Source organism: Mastigoproctus giganteus, chromosome 5 (genome assembly GCF_048544385.1).
Source record: "Mastigoproctus giganteus isolate SK-2022 chromosome 5, ASM4854438v1, whole genome shotgun sequence".
In the NCBI taxonomy this organism is placed as follows: Eukaryota; Metazoa; Arthropoda; class Arachnida; order Uropygi; family Thelyphonidae; genus Mastigoproctus; species Mastigoproctus giganteus.
In genome coordinates this window covers 197474180-197495659 of record NC_143579.1, presented here as the reverse complement: position 1 = coordinate 197495659, position 21480 = coordinate 197474180, and the positions used below count along the sequence as shown (strand labels likewise).

Below are 21480 nucleotides of genomic sequence, written 5' to 3'. Positions count from 1 at the left end.
GCTTCCTTTAGCTCATAAATCCAACCACGCATACTCTTTTGATAATCAACGAACCTCAGTATAGAACAGAAAAGCTTTCTGGTCAGAATTCAAATCTTCACAAAGCAAAGAAAATAATCTTGAGTTTAATGCACTGTTTTTTTTTTTACCTAATTCACTACTTTGATGCAGAGGTCAAGACCTTCACGCATGCTGCTGGGTAAAGTTTTAGAAGCCAATGGTTAGCAGTGAATGATGCAGTGCAACCCAAAAATGGAGCTTACCGTTGCTGGTGCACGCTCCAAATCCAGGTTATTCATTTTGAAGAATTTTGAAATAGCTTCAGAGATATCAGCTTTAGTAGTGGTTTACAAGGCACAAGAAAACATTTCTTCTTCCACAGTATTGTGAGATACATATCACACACAAATGAGTAGGTGTGCATAATTTCCTACATTGGTAGTCATCACAACTAATAGCAAAAAAAAAAAAGGTATATGATTTGATCTTTGGCAGAATTTGAAGTTCGATGTCCTCCAATAATTCATCAATTTGGCATATTGCTGTAGAACCAGACAGGGAAATATTCTTTTTAATTTTTTTTTGAGTTTCCCCCTCCCAAGTAAAATTTTAGGAGCAGGCAGAAATTCAAGGCATTACAAGAATCTCTTCAATGACATGAGGTCTCTTTTGCTTTGCAATTAAAAAAAGCTATTTCAAATGAAGTTTTCACAGCCTTCATGGATTCCTAAAAGTAAATACTGGTACTATCCAATCTCATATGCTACAGGGAATCTCGCTCGGGAAAAAAAATTCCACTAGGTTTTTTTTAGCTAGATTTGAATGGTTTTGGTTCAAATGCTGTTCCAGTCAGGGAGGTCATATGACATCACTGTGTTTTTAGGCATCCACAGGAATTTGCAGTCCACTTCTGAATAGATATAAAACCCATAGAAGTTGGTTTTTTTTTTTTTTTTTGTGTAGCCATCAGAATGAAACTACTGTAACTAGTATTCACAGATGTCATACTGTGTATCATTGGTGCTATAGTAGTCGTGCGGAGTAATGTGACAAGCCACGTGGATTGCACACTGTGTCACAGATGATGCCATTAAAACCTTCATTATTTCTGCAATAAGATAATCTTAAGCATATATTTCGGTGGTTTTCAGATTAAAAAAATATAAAAAATAAAATTTATGTTATCAAATATATATATATATATATATATATATATATATATTTTTTTTTTTTTTTTAAACTAAAAATGTCTCCTCGAGAATCTCTTTCACACTTCCGGGGGGGAACATCTCCCCAGTTGGGAATTACTGGATTAGACTGGACAAACCTTTGGATGCCAATTCTAAATCTATTCTTGGTTTTCTTCTAGCATGTCTAGTTTTTATGATGAAAATGATTACATGAACATGAGAATTATACCACTCGCATACCTATTGTTAACCTACATAAATATAATTATTTATCATTTACACACTGAAATTTATATGTTTGAATACAGCTTTATTTCATAACTTGATTATTTAATTATAATGACTGTCCTCTAGGTAAGTATTTCTCAACCTTTAATAAACTATGGTCCACCCAAAAGTAAGGCAGCCAATCGTCCCGGATTAGGCGGGACAGTCCCGAATTTCGATAGTCCCGCATGGTGATTAGTCCCGGAAAATGTCCCGCATTCGCAGAATTCGTTAAGTTTACCCCACATTTTCTAAAGCAATCACACTTATTCTTTTGCGCTCGTGGATTTGTAGCTCTCTCTCTCAATATTAGAAGTAATGCGTCAGTTCAAATTACAATGTATACTATTGATTTAATACATTGTCGCAGGACGATAAATTGAGCACATTATCGCTCCCCAACTGTGGTGTGATCACTGATATCATCAGTCAGTCGTAATCTAAAACTTTTAGTATCGACATCGTAAATTAGCCATACATTCCGGTAATATTACCTGAGGTAAATACCAAAATATCGTTTGCCGAGTTTAGTTTTTCTTTTGATATTTCACGTACATTCCACGTTTATAATACGATAACTTATTACATTTCTTATTACATTTCAGTTTGAATATTAATACTTAATGTGAAGATTTTTCTCTCTGGAGAATTGGAACTGCTATCGGAAAACATAAGTCATGTAAGTATAAAGGATATTCGCCCACGTCTTATTATAAGAACTATTCTAATTTAAATAGAATTTTTATATCATTTAAAACTTTCTCATTTAAAATACCCTTATAATAGGAAATGCCGCCAAAAAAAAAAAGGAAATGTGCATTTAACCAGGAATTGGAAAAAGAATTTCTCTTTTTAAAAAAAGAAAATACCATTTATGATGTTCGATGTAACAAATGCAATGGTGACTTTTCTATTTCTCATGGGGGAAGAAATGATATTCAAAGACATGTTGCTTCAGATAAACACAAAAGGGCATTGCATTTGGCTGCTTCATCCTCTAGATTAAGTGCTTATTTTAGGGAAGAGACATTTGGCAATAAAGAAGAGGAACTAGCAAAATCCGAAGGCTTATTTGCTTTTCAGTGTTGTACATAATCATAGTTTCAGTTCAATGGAATGTACATCGAAATTAATCCAAAAATTGTTTGATAAAAAGTTTTCATGTGGGAAAACAAAATGTGAAGCCATAGTTAAAAATGTTATCGCCCCATACTCAATTTCAGTTGGAAAAAACAAACTTGAATGTGTGCATTTTATTTCAATATTTTCAGACACGTCAAACCATAATGATATTAAAACTCTTCCCTACTTTAGTTCGTTTTTTTGACGAAATAGCTGGTATAGAAATAAAACTTTTGGAATTAGTTAATCTTCCCGGTGAAACATCTGAAATGATTTATGGCTCAATAATGAATGTAATTGACGACAATAGCTTAAAAGATAAAGTTCTTGCTTTCTACGCCAATAATGCCAATATAAATTTCGGGGGAGTTTAGCGAAGGGGCACGAATACTATTTTTGCAAAACTAAATGAGAGCTTACTTCAGAATCTCATTGGTGTCGGCTGTGTTGCTCATATCATGCATAATAGCATACAGACAGCTACAGATTTATTACCTGTTGATGTTGAAAGTATTACCATAAAAAAATATTCTTATATCTATACGGTTCGTACCGAGAAATTAAAGGAGTTTTGAGAATCGTCGGAAATTGAATACCAAATACTTTTGGGCTATAGTAAGACAAGGTGGTTGGCACTTCTGCCCTGTATTGAAAGAGTTTTAAAATTATTTGTGCCCTTAAAGCTGGACACTTTTACCTAGCAGTGTCCAGCAATGCTAGCAAGCTTTTACCTAGCACTTTTACCTAGCAGTGTCCAGCAATGCTAGCAAGCTTTTTTACTAATGAATGTTCAAAATTGTGGCTAAAACTTGTCCAATCACCAAGCATCATCATTCCACAATACAATAAAGAGAATTGAAGGAGATCAAGTGACAATTTTCAATGCTGCGAAACATATTTGACTTGAAAAGAAAAGTCAGTGACAGGCTGGAAAATCAGTATATTCCAATAACAATTAGACATGATTTGACAAATTTAGAAAAAAAATGGTCATACAAATAGGGATTGGTTTATTTGTCACATTCAGAATTTTTACAAAAATAGTTTGGAATATTTAAAAATATACACAGACCAATTAAATGTACTAGAATATTTTTGCTGGATTGATCTTAAAAAAAAAAAAAAAACGCCTCTGTGGAAAGATGTCCAAGAAACTTTGGAATTTATAACAAGCATGTCCAAAACTTCAATTAACGGAAGTGATTTATTTGATGAAATATCTTTCGTAAAAAGTTACACAACGGTAGAGAAAATAAAGGAATCGAATGAAAAAATATATTGAGATAGATACTAAATAAATGGGTAGAAATATTCAGTAGTTTTAAATTATAGAATGTCCCTTACCAAAATGTCCTCAAAATTGTTCAATACCTGTTATGTTTACCAGAGACAAATACACCAACAGAAAGAGTGTTTTCATTAATGAATAAAATTTGGACCCCAGAAAAAACAACAATGAAGGTGGATACAGTAAAGGCTATGATCATGTTAAAATTTAATATGGGCTCTTGAGAAGACTTTTACAGTGGCAAAACAAATCCATTCGACTCAAAAGTATTGATGTTGTTAATTTACCTTTTTATGGAATTGTTATTACCACATTATTTGTATGTAACTCGATTTAAATAAATATCTTTTTCTAATTTGATTTATAGTAAAACTATCTCTTTAAGTATTGCAATTATTACAGTACCACTTCCACATATGCTCTTTGTTCTGAGTGTTTAACCGCGTTAGCGTATTTTGAAGGTGTCCCACATTGGCTGCTTAGATATTTTAAAATGTCCCGCATTCACTACTTAAAAATCTGGCTGCTTTACCCAAAAGTATTCATCAATTTGGGCAGAGCATCCAAAAGAAATATGCATAATATATGTATACATTTTTTAAATATTTTACAATATATAAATATACTGATTTGTATATTGTTTTTATGTACAAATATACTGGACATAATAGCTTAAAAATGATGCAGGATATGAACTAAATAAAGCCTCACTCATGTTTCACAGATAATACATATAAATTATATAAAAATTTATTCCTCAGCACAAAATCTTAAGCGATGAGTATTCAAAGAGCAACAGTTCAGAAACACTGCTCTAGGTGACCAGAAAAAGGGTGGGCCATTTGTCTTAACCACGATATGGAGAGAGCCAAAAAACCACAATCGTGATTGTTAATTTTGTAACATGAACGTAACCAGATTCTCAGTAAAGAACAAACATAATACTGGTTTTCCAAACTGAAACCAATCCCTCCAACAACAGTATGCCAATTCCAGTACTTCTATAGCATAAAACAGAATCTTTAGAAAATGAAATGGAATGTGAAAAAGGTGCAATTGGCAGAGATCTGAAAACCTCAGCCAATCCTGTTGGAGGATTGGCTGAGGTTTTCAGGTCTCTGCACCCAACAAAGAAATATCGGAGTTAGATCTCTAGACCACATTAGATATCTAGCCCTCTCCGTAGATAACATTGAGCTTCTCACCTCAATACTAAAGCAGAAACGCTTAACAAATGTTTTGCTATTGAAAAGGAAACCAAGTTTTGACAATAGAATATTTTTTACAGTAAACATTCTAATAAACATGCATTTTATATAAAAGGACTTTTCAGGAATTTTGTCAAGAGTATACATTACATCTGAATGGTGTCTGTTGGACTGCAGACAGAAAAAGTTGAAAACTTGTTCTCTTGCATAATGGGAACTCAGTCATTCATCCATCCATCCATCCATCCACATTGCCCACTCTGCTCATATAAAGCAGACATACAACATGAAGACACTGTTCAAAGCAATTCAATATAGCACTCGCTAATGAAACATCTGCAATGACATCACAGTCATTGGTATGTTAATGGACATGCAAGGAGTTTTCAGAGAACACTGCTGTTTCTTAAGACTATGGGAGAGCCGTTCTACTGCAGACCATTACATCAGATGTGACTGGCCTCAAAGAAGCAGATTTAAACCAGGAACAAGTAGTGTGCAGTATATTCCATTAATGGATCTAATGAAGAGTTTTGTGAATGCAATAGACAAGATAAATTCAAGAGGACTCCATTACTTAAGTGAAGCATTTCAAAACTGAAAGAGGAAATCTTTGTGGGGGCCCCAAATCAGAGCTTCTGCATAATGAAAGCTTTGAAAAATGCCTCAATAAATGGCAGGCTTTCAAATGACTGCAGAAACTTTTTGGATAACCAAAGGTCTCCTACGCACACAGAGTTCAGAAACTGCTCAATGCATGTAAAGAAATGGGATATTCCGTGTCACTGAAACTTCATTTTTGAATTCACATTTAGATTTCTCTCCTAAAAACCATACATACCACAGTGAATGACAAGCAGGGGGAATGAGTCCATCGAGACATTAAGTCAATAGAAAATTGCTATCAAGGTTTCCACACTGAACATACATTAGCAGATTGCTGGATGTTATCATGATATTCTAGATGAAATGTACCAAAGGAAATAAGCAGATTTTTAAATTGTAGTTATCTTTTTACAATAGTGTACTGTATTATTTAACAGTGTGTATTGGATTTAAACTGAAAAAGTGATAAATTACTAGTTTCATGTATTTTGTAATGAAACTATCTTAACTTGTACTGATATAATCAGCAGTCATATCATGAAACCTACACATTGATAGAATGTGCAAAATTGGTTTAGAAAAGTGTACTTAAATCTTTGATGAAAAAATGATTGTTGGGCACAGTTATTATTATTAAAACTGTGCAGATATTTATATCCTAATGTCATTTTGCCTTTTATTATAAGTATACCTTTCTCAGCTTCAGCTGCTGAGAAATCAGCGAGATCACAGTAAGAACTCCTTAAATTACTTCAATTGTCAGAATTTCATTCTGTAACTTTGCTTGCTGCTGGAAAGGCATACATAACATTGAAACAAATGCAACATGTAGTATTATACAGCATCAGCCAAAAAAAAAAAAAAAAAACCACTCCCCATTTCACCTATCCATCCTCTCCAATATCTAGTTCTTCCTTGAATTTATTCAAGCTATCCACTTCCACAACACCAGAAGGAAGTTTGTTCCAACAATCAACACCCATTGGCTAAAGGCAAATTTCCACACATCCGTTTTGCAACTATCCTTCCTCAATTTGAATTGTTCTTCTTGCTCAAACTGCACATGCTTTCTCATGTGTAGTCTGAGCACGAAGAACAATTCTATCAGCATTGGGCTTGCCCAATTAATTCACCATCTTAAATATCTCAATCAGATTGCCTCACAGGTACCTAGTCTCCAGATGTTGCAATTCACAGAACAAAAGCCTTTCTTGGTAAGAATGCTCCTTTTGTTCCCCTCACCAACCTCTTTGTCCTTCTCTGTACCGACTCCAGCAGTGCTACATCCTTCCTAAAATGAGGCCTCCAGACCTGTATGCAATACTCAAGATGCAGCCTGACCATTGCCTTATACAATGGAATAATCGCCTCCCTATCCCTGCTAGCAAAATTCCTGTACAGGCAACCCCCGTATAACATGGTACTTCTACAACATGGTTTCGCTCTAACACGATTGATAAACTGCAGCAATCCTTGCACAACACGGTACTATATAACATAGTTTTTTAACTCTAACATGGTTAGAGAATTTAAATCTTGCATAACAGGGTATTTTTGAACTTTTGTGCGGGGGAAACCTTGCTACTGTATTACGATGGATGTAATTTTTCAACATTTCCACTCATTTTGAATTCCCGCTGTTGACTCGCTAGTATAAAAAAAAAAAAAAAAAAAAAAAATTGAGAAATCTCTGTATTTTTATTTTGTTGGCAAATCCCTGTGTTACATTCTATGCTATTGAACTTGTGGAAAAATCTAGATTTCAAAGTTTTATTACTTTTGTATAGCACACAAGGCCATCCAAACATTGAAGTTATGTTCCTACCACCACAGTTGTACTAGGTTAATACAACTTCTTTCATTCAGCCATTAGATCAAGACATTATATCCACCTTTAAAACTCATTACTTCAGAAAATCGTTACAATGGAATTTGGAAAAAATTGATTCCGAATCTATTGAAGTAATGGAGGCATTGAAACATTTCAATTGTGGACTGCATTAGAATCGTAGCTTTGTCACTGAAAGAAGTAAAACAGCCAACGATAAATGCGCATGGAAAAAATGTATAGCTATAGTCAGTTCATTCAGAAAATATGGTCTAACCGGCAGTAAACGGAATCAGTGCAATAGAACTTGCTACGTCGGTAGGAGGATAAGATTTTGATGATGTGACTACTGAAGTTCTCGTGGGTAGCACAGTTGATAGAATCACCCTCCTCCCCACACCAGGTGGAAAAGACCTGAATTGAAATTTTTATGGGTCTTTTTCACAATGTGGCTTAGTCAGGCTCAGGAGAGGGTAGCATGGTTTTTTTTTTTTTTTTACCAGAATCTCTGGTTTTTTGTCCAGCAAAACAGAAAATTGACCTCAGGACACATGCAATAACATGGCCTTAGTTGCCTATGCTCCTAAAAAAAATTTAATCAAAAGATATTACTGAAGATGTTCAAGAATTACTGGTATAAAAAAAGAGGCTGGCAAAGTGAATTTGGTGGAAATGGCATAGGAGGTAAAACCAAATCAATTCAGGATGATAGAGCAGATAGATTTTAAACTTCCAAATTTTACACTAAAAAGCATATGGGAAGGCAAAGTTAGCCAAGCAATTAGAATCTTACATTTTTTTAATGCAGATTCTTGAATGAAAGGAGCCCAAATTTCAAAAATGCTTAGTTTTGTTATCAGCACAATTCTTCATGCATTACACATCTACAGGTAAAAGCCCCACTGAGTCACAATACACTAATTAGGAATTTACTTAAAAACAACTACTGCCAAGGATAAAAGGCTTTTGTTTTTAATAAAGGTGACAAAGTGGTCTGTTTCAAATTCTGATGATATTGCCACCAGCTAATTCTAAATGTGAGTAATCAAAGAAGTTATTAGGCTTTTCATACCAACAAGGAAATACTGTTCAAGGATTAGACCTAAATGGATGTCGGATGAACTATTGAGACATATGGAAGAGGGAAAAAAAATGCATTGGGTGCATATAAATTAATAAATGATAAAGAAACCTAAGGTAGATATAAAATAGTCTGTAATGAAGTCAAAGAGGTTAGGCATGCTAAAGTAGATTGTAAGAAGTCTCTGGCAAAGAATGGCAGCAAACAACTTCTTTGCTTATATTAACAGTAGAAGGAAGGGGCTGAATCACATTGGGCCATTTGATGTCAATGGTTTAACTGTTGATCATTCTGCTCCAGTTGCCGACAAACTGAAGTTATTTTGCATCTACATCTACAGGGATGGGATACACTTAAATAGAAAGGGTGCAAGAATATTTGCTGATGCTATCGAGGCAGTGTTAGGTGGGTTGGAAAATTGCTAGCTTGGGGGGGGGGATTCACAGACCAATAGGTTAAAAGTAGCTGCAGGCAGAGGTGAAGGTGATTATTGCACTACTTCTATTAGAATAAGCAGTGGCGTGGAGTGCTGGAGGTTTCAGGGACTGATTGCAGTCATTGTGAAACAGGTGGGTATATAGGATGTGTTGGGGTAACTAGGAATAGGTGCATGTATACCAATGCTAGAAGTATAGTAAATAAATTTGATGAATTTGAAGCATTGGTCAAGACATCAAAGGCAGATATTGTTGTGATATCAGAGACGTGGTGTCCACTGATATTAGGAATGCAGAATTGGAATTTGGGGAGCACAATGTGTACAGAAAGGATAGACAAGATGGGAAGGGAGGAGGTGTCATGCTGTTAATTAAGAAAAACAAAATCAAAAGAAGTGCATCCAGTTGATATAGATGAACAGTGCACTGTTGAGTCAGTTTGGTGTGACGTAAGCACTGTGAAAGCAAAAATAACAGGAGGAGTGTAGTATAGGCCTAATGACTTGAATGAGTACAATGAACAATTGATCATTGTACAATTGTACACTATTTCTCTGTACAATTGTACAGAGAAATAGAGTAGGCTAGTAAATCAGAATGTCTTATAATGGGGGATTTTAACTTCCCAGATATAGACTTTTGTGGATTTATTATTATTATTATTATCCATATGATGCAAGGAAGCCTGAGGCTTATAATGCACCAGGGGAAAAAAAAAAAAAAAATGTTCCCGAGTAACCCTGAGAGAGAGAGAGAGAGAGTCAAAAGTAGAAGGGAATCACCAAGAAAGAGAAGAATGATGATATCCAGCTCAGGACCCTGGGTGTGCCAAGCCCATACTCACCAGATGTGAGCCCCGGGGGTTAAATTCGATGATTGTTTTCTGCAGCAGTATATTCAAGAGGCAACCAGAGAGGGTAATACCCTTGATCTGGTTAACAGCAGTGATCATTCGTGTATTAAGAATTTGCAGATAAAGGAACCATTAGGTGGCAGTGATCACAGTGTACTGATGTGGGATTAACTTAAAGATATAATGACCATCAGGGGTAAAGGAAGGGGATTTTGCTTCTGTAAAGGTGACTATAGTGGTCCCAGACAGTTTTTAAATTCTATACAGTGGGACCAACTGATGATGTTACCTACCTATTAAGAAATATTGTTCAAGGTTTAGAATGGTTGTCAAATGAACTAATGAGACTAGTGGCAGAGAAGAAAAATGCATGGGATGCATATAAATTATCAGGCGACACAGAAGCCTGATATATATAAGCTAGTCTGTAATCAAGTCATAAAGGAGGTTAGGCAGACGAAGGCAGATTACGAAAAATCTTTAGCAAAGGATGCTAAGAAAAACAGCAAGGATTTCTTTACTTATATAAACTCTAAAAGGAAGGGATGACTCTGATTGGTCCACTTGATATCGATGGTTCGACTGTTGATGATCCTGCTCAGATAGCAAACAAATAATGAGTATTTTGCAATCAACATTCACACATGAGGAGTTATTAAGATTTGAAAATGCCACAAAGTTATCAAATTGTAACAGGGTGCTTAATGATTTTGTAATAACTGAGAACAAAGTGGAGGAGAAATTGTTGAAGTTAAACATAAGAAAGGCACCTGGGGTGGATGGGATCTATCCAGTTATATTAAAGGAAGTAAGCAAAACCTTAGCCATAATTATGAGAGCATCCTTGGACTCAGGGGAGGTCTCCATTGGCTGGAGTTGTGCAAATGTGTCCCCAATTCACAAAGGGAGATCGAAGGGTGACACGAGTAAGTACAGACCAGTTAGTTTAACTTCTGTTCCAGGTAAAATAATGGAGTCGTTGGTTAAAGATGCATTCCAGGATATCTAGACAAGACTGAAGCAATAATTCAGACACAGCATGGGTTTGTTAAGGGAAAGTCTTGTCTGACAAATTTGACTGGTTATTATGATGTGATTACAAAGGAACTGGATGCAAAAAATAATTTTGATAACATATACTTGTATGTCAGGAAAGCTTTTGACACTGTTGCGCATGGAAGACTACTGTACAAATTCCAGCAAAATGGTATTAAGGGTAAGTTGCTACAATGGATAAAAGGTTGGTTGAGTGGGAGAAGACAGAGGGTGGTAATCAATGGGTGCTGCTCTTCGTGGACTAATGTTATTAGTGGAGTCCCACAGGGTTTGGTGTTGGGTCCACTGTTGTTTTGTATATTTATCAATGATATTGATGAAGGTATATCGGGCATAGCATCGAAGTTTGCAGATGATACAAAGGTTGGCAGGGTTGTTAATGACAGTAATGGCAGTGTTAGCCATTACTGCCATTATCTAGAAAATTTGGGCAGATGGGCTGAGAAGTGGCAACTGAAGTTTAACATTGAAAAATGCAAAGTACTGCATATGGGTAGAAGTAACCCCAGAGAAACGTACCAACTGTGTGGTACTACACTTAAGGTGGTAGAAAATGAAAAAGACCTGGGAGTAATTGTGCGGTCAGATATGAAGTTTTCTGAGCAATGCAGACAGGCTGCCAGGGCAGGTCACGGGGTGTTGTCAATGATATACAGGAATTTTTCTAGCAAGGAAAAGAAGGTGACTGTCCCTCTGTATAAGGAAATGGTTAAGCCACGCCTTGACTACTGTGTGCAGGTCTGGAGGCCTCATTTAGGAAGGATGTAGATTTGCTTGAGCGTGTACAGAGAAGGGCAAAAGATTGGTGAGGGGAATGAAGGGATCCTCTTACCGGGAGAGGCTTAAGTTTTGCAAATTACAGCAGCTGGAGATTAGGCACGTGCAAGGTGATCCGATTGAGGTGTATAAGGCTTTGAATGGGTTGAGCATGCTGAATTCTGATGAGATTCTTCCACTTGTTCAGATTACAAACCTAAGGGGGCATAAATTGAAATTGAGGAAGGACAGATGTAGAATAGATGTGCAGAAATTTGCCTTTAGCCAGCAGGTGGTTAATTGCTGGAACAAACTTCCATCTGTTGTTGTGGAAGTTGATAGGTTAAATAAATTTAAGGAGGAACTGGACAAATATTTAGAGGGGATTGTTTTGTAATTTTTTTTTTTTTTTTTTGGCTGATGCTGCATAAGCTCATACGCTTGCTTTCTTGCATCACATGCCACTACTACTGCTACACTCGCACATGAGGAATTCTTGAGGGAAGGCAACACCAGGGGTTTATTAAACTAACAGGGCACTAACTGATTTTGTGATAACCGAAAAGAAATGGAAGGGGAAACTGTGGAAGCTAAAGGTAAGAAAGACACGCGTGGTGGTGGTGGAACTGCCAATTATAATAAGGTTTAACTGTTGATGACTCTGTTCCAGTTGCCAACAAACTGAAGTTATTTTGCATCTACATTCACACATGAGGAATTCTTGAGGGAAAGCAATACCAGAAGTTTATTGAACTAACAGGGCACTAATTGATTTTGTGCAAACGAGATAAGCAAACCCCTAGTCATAATTAGCATTAGCAGAGGATATAATACAGAAAGCAAGCTTATACAGCATCAACCAAAAAAAAAAAAAAAACAATTCTTTCCCATTTCACCTATTCCTTCGCTCCAATATTTTGCTCAGACCTTCCTTGAATTTAAGCTATCAACTTCCATAATGACAGTTGAAAGTTTGTTCTGGCAATCTATAACCCACTGGCTAAAGGCAAATTTCTACACATTTATTCTGCAACTGGCTTTCAATTTGAATTTATACCCCCCTCAAGTGCATAATTTGAGCTAGAGGAGGAATTCCATCAGCATGAAGCTCACACAAACCATACCATTCAAAGCCTTACCTAAAGCAGATCACACCTTGAGGTGCCCAGTCCCCAGTCTCCAATTTACAGAAATTAAGCCATTCCTAGTAAGAGCAACCCTTTGTTCCCGTAACCATCTCTTTGTCCTTCTGTACTCGTCCCAGCAGTCCCCCCCCACAATGACACCTCCAGACCTGTATACAGTACTCATCAAGGTGTGGCCTGATCATTGCCTTATACAAAAGGATAATTACCTCCTTTTCTCTGCTTGCTAGAAAATATTCCTATATATCATTGACAAAACTCCATGACACGTTCTGGCAGCCATGTCTGAGCAGTCTGCACTGCTCAGAGAACTTCACATCTGACAGCACAATTACCCCCAGGTCTTTTTCATTCTCCACCTCCCTGAGTGTAGTACCACACGGTACGTTTTTCTTGGGTTACTGCTACCCATATGGAGTATTATTATTATGAGCCATATAGTGCAAGGAAGCCTGAGGCTTATGCTGCACCAGTCAAAAAGAAAAAAAAAAACTCAGAGTTACACAAACACAGAGAGAGAGAGAGAGAAGAAAGGAATCACCAAGAAAGAGAAGAATGATGATATTTTGCATTTGTCAATTTTAAACTTCAATAACCACTTCTCAGCCCATCTGCCAAACTTTTCTAGATCCTGTTGCAGTAACTTACTCTCATTGACAACCATGCCAACCTTTGTATTATCTGCACACTTGGACATTAAGCCTGATATACCTTCATCAATATCATTGAAAAATACACAAAACAACGGGTCCAGAACCGAATCCTGGGGTACTCCACTAATAACAGTACTCAAGGTGTGGCCTGACCACTACCTTATACCAGGAGTGGCCAACTTAATTTGTAATGCGATCTACTTTTTTCCTTCAAAATGTGCCGCGATCTACCATCTCAAAAATTTCATTGCACAAATTGAGGGATGACTGTATTTTTAAAATTCGTCGTGATCGACCGAAATTAAATCCGCAATTGACTTGTAGATCGCGATAGACTCGTTGGCCACCCGTCTTATACAAAAGGATAAGCACCTCCTTATCCCTGCAAGCAAAATTGCTGTATATCATTGACAAGACCCTGTGAGCTGCACTGCTCAGAAAACTTTATATCTGAATGCACAATTACCCTCAGATCTTTTTCATTCTCCACTACCATGAGTGTAGGTCCCTATGTACTAGAGATGTGAAATGTATCCCCAATTCATAAAGGGGATCTAATGGTGACATAAGTAATTACAGACCTGTTAGCTTAATATCTGTTTCGGGGAAAATAATGGATCAGTGATTAAAGTCACGTAGGACCATCTAGACAGAAATGCAATTATACTGCAGTTATAGCACAGATTTTTTAAGGGACTGTCTTGTCTGATCAATTTGACTGGATACTATAAAGCAGTAACAAAAGTGGATGCAAAAAATAATTTTGATATCATATACTTAAGATTGCAGGAAGGCTTTTAATGCACATAAAAGATTGCTGTATAAACTACAGCAATATGGCATTAAGGGAAAGTTAGTGTTACGGATAAAGAGATGGTTAAGTGGAAGACAATTGTTATCAATGGGTACTGACTCTTCACAGACTAACGTTATCAGTGGAGTCCTCAACGGTTCAGTGTTGTACCATTGCTGTTTTCAATATTTATTAATAATGCTGATGAAGGCAGACTTAATGTCAAAGTTTACAGATAATACAAAGATCGGAAGGATGGTTAATGACTAAGTGCACATCCGTGGTGGCGCAGGCAGTGCTCCCTTTTTGGTATAAAATTTTATTTTCCATTTTAATTTAAAATAAATTTAACTGTGTTTCAAAATAAACATTGGAAATTCAGATTCAAACATGAAATAGTTCATATTTAATAACAATTAAATAATTTAAGATATTCCAATAAAGATAATGCCTATATACATATATCTTCTTCTAGTGTTTTGCATTGTAGCTAGTCTACCTTTAATTTTCTTTGAAAGAATTTTATAATATCTATAATAAAATTATAATTGGCAATTACAGTTTGTAAATTTAAAATTTATAGAATTTATTACCCTTGATTTAAATAATGAAGAGAACAAGTAAAGATATAGGCAGCTTTTTCAAACTCTCTAAAAAAGATGAACCGTATGAATATGTTAACAACTCAGATCACAGTCCTGATAGCAGTACTGCCATCTTAGTTCTGAATCTACCAATGAATAATGAAGCTGATACTAATGAGGTTCAAAAATTAGTTCTTTATCTGGAACATCCAATAATAAGAAGAATAATATTTCCATAATTTCATTAAGTGAATCTCATTTGGAAAGCAAAAATGGGATCGGCTTATATATCGATGTTATAAAGAGATGGATATTAACCAATGAAGAAAAGAAAGAATTACTGAGCTATGTGTGGGTACCATCTAAAAAGTATACATCTCCTGAAGATGATGGCCCTTATTTCAACTTAAGTGGCTTGAAACAAACAGCCAAGTTATCGCAATTGAAAGGAGCCATTTTGCAAATATTGAGTCGTTTCAAGAGCCTACTCCTTTTGAACCTTGTAGGCTGGTTAATCAATCATGTAAAATTAAGATTATTTAAAAAACATGAAAATAAAAATTACCATAAAAATTTGTTACTGACCACTGATAAATCAGCCAAAATTATTTAAAAAAAAACAAAAAAAAAACAACTTATCAGGTCAAATCAAAACGGAGAGAGAACATAATTCAAATAAAATGAAACTTGTGCCTATAATACAAACAATAGGACTGTGCAGTAGGCAATTCAAGGGCATAAAGATTCTGGAAGGGCATCTACTTTTTTTTTTTTTTTTTTGTTAGTTGTTGCCACATCGGCTTCTGTGGCCATAATGCACCTCCCAAAGTTTTTTTGCATTTTTACTCTGATCCAAGCCCGAGGTGGGATTCGAACCCACAACCTTTGGGTTGCCACGCAGGCACTTTACCCACCTGGCTAGGGTATCTACTGCTCAACCAGTTCGAAATGATGGTAACTTTTGAACCCTGATGTGATATTGTGTAAATATCACATCAGGGTTCAAAGTATGCAGAGTTGTGCAAAAAATCTTAGCCCAGTCAGGACTAATATTTTGTAATTAATATTAAGAAATATTAATATTTCTTAATATTTAAGAAAAAGTGCTGGCAATTCAATTCATACAAGTTCTGTAGTACAAAAAAACATGATCAGTATATTTGGAAGCACTACACAATCATGAATTGAGCAAGGTTAATAAATCTAAAATTTTCTCTGTGCTAGCAGATGAAACTACTGATATTATACAAGTAGAACAGTTTTCACTGTGTTCAGCATGTTGACAATGAAAATATGAAGTTAGGAGAAATTTCCTCACTTTTGTCCCAGTAACTGGGGTAGTGGAGAATGAAACACTTGGTGGTAATTAAGTCAGATATGAAGTTTTCTGGGTAGTGTAGACAGGCTGCCAGGGCAGCTCATGAGGTCTTGTCAATGTAATACAGGGATAAGGAGGTGATTATCCCCTTGTATAAGGCAATGGTCAGGCCACACCTTGAGCACTGCATACAGGTATGGAGGCCTCATGTTAGGAAGAATATAGAGCTGCTGGAATGAGTACAGAAGGACGAGATTGGTGAGAGGAACTGAGGGATGCCTTACCAAGAAAGCCTTAAGTTCTGCAAATGGAACTCTGGAGACTAGACACCTGTGAGGTGATCTGATTGAGTTGTTTAAGGTTTGAATGGTTTGAGCAAGCTCAATGTTGATGGGATTCTTCCCATGCTGATAGAACAAACTTCCATCTGTCATTTTGGAAGTTGACAGCATAAATAAATTCAAGGAAGAACTGGATGAACTTTTGGAGCTTATGGATAGGTAAACAGGATAGGAAGGGAGGGGAGGTTATGCTGTTAGTTAAGAAACAAAATCTAAGGAAGTGCATCCAGTTGACACAGGTGGGCAGCACAATGTTGAGTCTGTTTGGAATGACAAACACTGGGAAAGGGATTTTTAGGAGCATTAGCAACTAAGGCCATATTGCTATGGGGATATGTGGTGGTCATTCCCTGACCTTTCCGCATCCTCTGTATTTGCTGGGAAACAGAAAATGAGAGTAGGAGTATGTTATAGGCCTAATGATTCTGATGAGTACAATGAACAGTTGTGCAGAGAAATAGAATGGGCCGGTAAATTAGAATGTCTTGTAATGGGGGGATTTAACCTTCCAGATATTGAATGGAACTTGTGGGTTGGTCACTAGCAAGACTTTTGTGGATTTATTGGAGGATTGTTTTCTACAACAAAATTTTCAAGGGGTAACCAAAAGGGAGTAATACCGTTAATCTGATTATCAGCAGTGATTATTCATACATTCAGAATTTGCAGATAAAGAAACCACTTGGTGACAGTGTGCTGATGTGATATTTACTTAGAGGTAACTACCATCAAGGGTAGAGGAAAGGATTTTTGTTTTCGTAAAGGTGACTACAGTGGTCTCATACAATTTTTAAATTCTATACAGTGAAACCAACTGATGTTACCAACGGTGAATTTTAAATGAGAAGCCTTCAGGGACTTAATCTTGAAGGCTACTACGTTTTTCATCCCAACTAAGAAACACTGTTCAAGGTTCGGGCCTAAATGGATGTCGGATGAATTCATGAGGCTCGTGGCAGAGAAGAAAAATGCATGGGATGCATATAAATTATCAGGTGACACAGAAGCCTACAGTAGATATAACTTGTCTGTAATCAAGCCACAAAGGAAGTTAGGCAGGCAAAGGCAGATTACACGAAATCTTTGGCAAAGGATACAGAAAAACAGCAAAGAATTCTTTACTTATGTAACTCTAGAAGAGGATGAATCAGATTGGCCACTAACATAGATGGTTCGACTATTGATGATCCTGCTCAAATAGCTGATAAACAACGAGTATTTTGCATCTACATTCACACAAGTTATTCAAGGAGGGGGAATGCAAAGATTATCAAATTCTAATGGGGAGCTAAGTGATTTTGTAATAACTGAGAGCAAAGGGGAGGAGAAATTGAAGCTAAACATAAAAAAGGCACCTGGGGCAGATGAAATCTATCCAGTTATAATGAAGGCAGCAGCATGGGAAGTAAGCAAACCCTTAGGCATAATTATGAGAGCATCCTTAAGTCAGGGGAGTTCCGCATGGACTCAAGATGTGCAAATGTATCCCTAATTCACAAAGAGGATTCAAAGGTGATACAAATATTTATAAACCTGTTAGTTTAACTTCTGTTCCAGGGAAAATAATGGAGTCACTGGTTAAAGAGGTGATACAGAATTGCCTAGATGAGACAGCAGTAATAGTTCATACATAATAAACCCATGCTAAGGGGAAGTCTTGTCTGACCAATTTGAATGAATACTAAGATGTGGTCAGAAAGGAACTAGATGCAAAAAATAATTTTGATATCATATACTTGGATTTCAGGAAAGGTTTTGTTACTGTTGCACAAATTGCAGTGGTATGGCATTAAGGGCAAGTTGTTGCAATGGATAAAGGTATAGTTGAGTGGGAGATGGCAGAGTGGTAATAAATGGATACTGCTCTATGTGGACTAATGTTATTAGCGGAGTCCCCCAGGTTTCAGTGCTGGGCCCATTGTTGTTTTGTGTATTTTTCAATGATATCGATGGAGGTATATCAGGCTTAATGTCCAAGTTTACAGATGATACAAAGACTGGCAGGGTTGTTAATGACAGTAAGCTACTGCAACAGGATCTAGAAAAGTTAGGCAGATGGGCTGAGAAGTGGCAATTGAAGTTTAAAATTGACAAATGCAAAGTATTATCATTCTTCTCTATCTTGGTGATTACCTTCTACTTGTGTGTGTGTGTGTCAGAAGGGCCGGCCCGAACAGAAGCGGGGCACGGTGCAAAGTTGACTTGCGGGGCCTTGATACAAATTTCGTACAACAAAATAATGTATTGCATTTTGATATTTATTACATTGCACAAATTGGTTTAGTAAGGATTACATGAAAATGATAAATAATTAAATTATTTTAATAAAATTAACATTTCAATCAGAAAAATATCTTTAATAAATCAAATAAGAAAAATAATTGCTTCATACACTTATAAAATACAATTTGGTATGCGACTTAATCGAATAAGGTCACAATATGTGATTTTTGTTTCATTTTCTTACATGTTTTATAGCAAATTCGTTGATAATATCATCATAATTTAGTTTTTTGGCTATTTCGGATTCGATAGATAAAATGGCTAAGGAGGTAAATCGTTCTTGATTAATGCTAGATCCCAAGTAATTTTTTATTATTTTCAATCTTGAGAAAGATCTTTCTGCAGATGCAACGGTAATTGGTAAGGTTAATATAATTTTCAGAACAGTAACAAAATTTGGATACAATTCAAATAAATTATTTTTCAGTAAATATTGTAATATTGTGATCCTGGACGGCAAAACTCGATGACAAATTTTGATTTCATTAAATAAATCAATACCGTCTTGCAAGGTCGCATTTAAGTCTTTTCAAAATTTAAGAAGATCGTTTCCAGTCAGTTTTTGAATATTATCCAAATTATATAAAAAACCATATGATGTCTCAATGTTCGTGATAAATTTCCAATCTTTTCTTAAAATAAATAATCGCACTATTGATTATGACTAGAAAATATTGAATTCTGAAATATTCTTCGCCTGATCAGTTCCTTCTTAATAAAATTGCTTTGTTTTTCGTCCAGTTCTTTGATTAAATTCAGATGTTACTTGGAATTCTTCAGCTATTTCCTTTGCAGTTATTAAAGAAGATTTAAATCCCGATTCTGTTCAAAAAAATTTAAAAGGCCTTTTAAATGTGAATTTGCAATACCGATATCTATATTTGAATTTTTAAATATCTTGCTCACAATATTTACTTCAATCAGTATGTCATACAAAATGACCAAATTTAATAAAAATTCAAATGAAGTAAGTTTATTTTCAATTGATTGGATTTCGTTTTCATGTCACTGGTATGTTCATAAAGGTATTTCAAAGCTAGAGAAAATTGTGGTACTTGGTACCTCACAGATTTTACACTTTCAAGGCGACATTCCCACCTCGTTTCTGACAGTGATTTTGGAGTAAGATGTTTGACATGCTCTTTTAATGCCAGCGTATTACAGAACTTGCAAAAATATTATATATGCTTTGTAAAGTCCCAAAAAATGAATTTGCAAGAGAAGATGATTTTGAAATGTCTCCAAGAACTGAATTCAATTATGACTTCCGCAGTGCATATACTGTGCTTTGGAATTCTTTTGCAGGATAAGTGCTTGCACACCTTTATATAAACCTCTCATATGAGCTCCGTTATCGTACCCGTGTCCTCGACAGTTCCCTAAATCTAATTCCTCCTTTTCTAATATGCTTTCAGTTTTGGCTGATAACTCTTTTCTTGTCGAGTCTTTTACTGTTTCAAAACAAATAAATCTTTCTTGTATACTCACATCACTTTCAGAGTTATCTACATTAACATATCTTAAAATAACAGATAATTGTTCTTGATGGCTTACGTCTGGAGTGCAATCTAATAAAATTGTGAAATACTTAGCTTTCTTAACTGTATTTATTATTTCCTTTCTAACTTTTTTAGCCAAAGCAGAAATCTTGTTCATCTTGTATTCTATGAGATAAATAGGAACGCGATGCTGATTCTACGCACTGATCCAAACGTTGTTTCATGATTGGGTCAAATCTTGCAAGTAATTCTATGAGACCTAAGAAATTACCGTTGTGCGATTTATATAAAGCATCACTACTGCCCCTGAACACCAAATTATGCTCTGATAAATATAAAATTGCAGCCACTATTCGTTCACAAACACATTTTAAATGCTGTGTTTCGTTTTTAATTATTTTTTCATGTTCTTTGTCAATAGTGTTTCCAAGTTTCAAATTCTTTTCAAGTTGTAACAATTTGTACATAGCTTGTAAATGATATTCTGATCTTTCATGACTTTGTAATCGCGAACTTAAATGTACCTAATCGTTAAGTCCAGTTAAACACAGAGAAGTGGTATTTGAAGAGAATAACTTACATGCATAACACAATGTGGCATCTTTGTACCTTGAGTAGAGTAACCACCTTCGTTCTTGACATTCCCCATTCGTTAATTTTCTTAAATAATAATTTTCAGAAAAACTTCTGTTATTTTTATCTTTCGGAAAATCGTAGTTTTTTACTTGTGTCACGCCATTTTGCATGATAGCCATTCTAAATTTATCAATTATAATTTCAGGCCAAGAACCAGGATCGTTGATATCGACATTTTCGTCTTTGTCGCTTTGTTGATTCTCTTGAAGCTGCGGTCCTCTGAATAATTCATCTTGTTCTTTGTTCGACGCTGACAAAAAATCCTCCATCTGTACATTTCCCTCTGCTTCATGATTATCTTCCCGTTTTTTTTATCATTGCTTTCCTCTTCATTAGGACGAGAGCTAGCTTTATGATGATCAGGATCGTTTTCGTGGATGTCACACGGCGTAATTTAATTTCCGCGAGTTTGATCTTCCAGTAACTGTGAATTATGCGTTTCTTCAGTTTGTTGCACATTTTCGGTTTTTAAAAATTTTGCGAGGGAGTTTGTTTTTCCGTAATTTCTTCAATTTATCGGAGCCACACATACTTTC

General features: G+C 35.8%; 1 protein-coding gene across 3 annotated transcripts in view; it reads right to left on the bottom strand.

The window, feature by feature from the left end:
- LOC150085983 (uncharacterized) overlaps positions 1 to 21480 on the bottom strand; it is a 100075-nt gene that overhangs the window by 5124 nt on the left and 73471 nt on the right. The window lies entirely within an intron of this gene.